The sequence below is a fragment of the Eriocheir sinensis genome, chromosome 41 (assembly GCF_024679095.1).
Source record: "Eriocheir sinensis breed Jianghai 21 chromosome 41, ASM2467909v1, whole genome shotgun sequence".
NCBI classification, from domain to species: domain Eukaryota; kingdom Metazoa; phylum Arthropoda; class Malacostraca; order Decapoda; family Varunidae; genus Eriocheir; species Eriocheir sinensis.
The window spans coordinates 7,659,331-7,661,906 of NC_066549.1; the positions used below are offsets into that span (position 1 = coordinate 7,659,331).

A 2,576-nucleotide genomic window follows, 5' to 3' on the forward strand; every position below is an offset into this window, starting at 1 on the left:
AGGGATATAAGGGAGACCAAAGGGAAGGAGGAGGAGGAGGAGGAGGAGGAGGAGTGAAGTGTGTTATGTGACTGAGAAAAAGAAAGGAAAGAATGAAAGAAAATATATTGAGGAACAGATAGATAATAATGAATTTGACGACCACAGGGAAAGAAAACACATCCCTTTGTTATAAGTAGTGTGTGTGTGTGTGTGTGAGAGAGAGAGAGAGAGAGAGAGAGAGAGAGAGAGAGAGAGAGAGAGAGAGAGAGAGAGAGAGAGAGAGAGAGAGAGAGAGAGAGAGAGAGAGAGAACAGCCCCCTACCCCCCCACGTAAATAATAGCTCTCACCACAGGACAGAAGTAACACACCATGCAACGCACATTACTTTCTTTTTGTTTCTTAAAGCAAAAGAGAACGACCATCAGCTACAGCCTCTTCTACGCCTTTCCTTCTCCTCCTCCTTCTCCTCTTCCTCCTCCTCCTAGTACGTCATATATCACGGCAGCCACTATAAATAAAATTCGCCTGCGCCACTAACGGGCTGGGGTCGCCGACGAGACCCCTCAAGAAAGCCTCCCGGCGCTACAGGCAGCAAAAAAAAAAAAAAAAAAAAAAAAAAAAAAAAAATTGCATGTCTGGGTAGTTCTATACCTCAAGTGACACAGGTGTGGTGAGGTGTGGTGAGTCCGAGTGTATACCTGTTGAAAGTACCTGTTACCTGCCGGTGGTGTGATCTTTAACGAGCGTAACACAGCAGGGGATGGACAGAGAGCTATATAGGCGTCATTTGAACAGGTGATGGGAATCTGTAAGCTGTTTTATGAGGGTGACGATGATCAGGATGATAATAATGATGAAAGTAATAATAATAGTAATAATAATAACAATAACAATAATAATAATAATAATAATAATAATAATAATAATAATAATAATAATAATAATAATAGTAATAATAATAATAATAATAATAATAATAATAATAATAATAATAATAATAATAATAATAATAATAATAATAATAATAATGGTAATGATAAAATAACCTTCCTCACCATCTCCACGCCTCTTCCTTCTCCAGACTTTCTCCTCTCCCTTATCATCACTATCATCATCATTATCATCAGAAGCAACAACTCCTTCGTACCCGGTTATCTCCTCCCAGCGACGATAAGACTCACAGCGGCGGCGTTTGTACTCAGTCCTCGGTAGTATAGTGGTGAGTATCCCCGCCTGTCACGCGGGAGACCGGGGTTCGATTCCCCGCCGGGGAGGACAACATTTTTATTGTCTAATGTTAGACTTCATGGGGTGGTTGATGGTCCTTGATTGCTGTGGTCATGTTACGCCGATTTTCAAAAAGGGAGACAAGTCAGCCATCTCAAATTATCGCCCAATTAGCTTAATATCAGTTGTAGGAAAGATGGAGTCAATTATAGCCGGGAGCATTCGGGACCATCTAGAGAAGCATAGTTTAATTCATGATTCACAGCATGGGTTCACAAAGGGCAGGTCTTGCCTTACTAACCTGTTGTCCTTCTACACTAAAGTAATCGAGGCGGTTGACAGAGGTGAAAACTATGACATATTATATCTAGATTTCAATAAAGCGTTCGACAAAGTTCCTCATCAACGGCTGTTACTAAAATTACAGGCTCACGGCGTAGATGGGAAAGTTTTGAACTGGATCAGGGCGTGGCTTAGTGGTAGGAAGCAGAGAGTGCAAATCAATGGTAAAAAATCTGAATGGGGCAGTGTTACGAGTGGAGTCCCACAAGGGTCGGTGCTGGGTCCTCTGCTTTTTATTATTTACATCAATGACTTGGACACAGGAATTAGTATTGATGTCAGCAAGTTCGCAGATGATACCAAGATCGGTAGAGTAATCCAATCAGACAGGGACGCTAGCGTTCTCCAGGATGAGCTTGACAGACTATATGATTGGGCGGGAAAGTGGCAGATGGAATTCAATATCGGGCAGTGTAGCATTCTGAGCGTAGGTAGGAATAGCCCCTCACAAAATTACTCCTTAAATGGCACTCCTCTAAGTAGGTCTGGGCGTGAGAGAGACTTAGTATTCCTAGTGAGCGCTGACCTCCGTCCTAGGGCTCAATGCATTCAGGCTAAAAATCGGGCAAACAGAGTACTTGGTTTCATCTCAAGGAGCGCAAGCAATAGGAGCGCTGAAGTCATCCTCAAACTTTACTTAGCACTAGTTAGACCTCATCTCGATTATGCAGTTCAGTTCTGGTCCCCCTACTATAGAATGGATATCAAGATGTTAGAATCTGTACAGAGGAGGATGACAAAAATGATTCAGGGGGTGAGAAACTTGCCTTATGAAGACAGGCTGAACCATTTAAATCTACACTCTCTAGAAAGGCGAAGGTTGCGAGGAGACTTGATCGAAGTCTATAAATGGATGAAGGGCTTTAATAAAGGGGATGTCAATAAGATTTTGATAGTAAAAGAGCCAGGTAGGACGCGTAGCAATGGTTTTAAGTTAGACAAATTCAGATTCAACAAAGACAGGCAAAAATTGGTTCACCAATAGAGTGGTGGACGAATGGAACAGGCTTGGGAGCCCTGTTGT

General features: G+C 42.2%; 1 non-coding gene across 1 annotated transcript; it reads left to right on the top strand.

Annotated features, from left to right (window-relative positions):
* Positions 1 to 1,185: 1,185 nt before the first annotated feature.
* Positions 1,186 to 1,257, top strand: Trnad-guc (transfer RNA aspartic acid (anticodon GUC)). The gene has a single exon. It is a non-coding gene; the product is annotated as a tRNA-Asp (tRNA).
* The last annotated feature ends 1,319 nt before the right edge of the window (positions 1,258 to 2,576 follow it).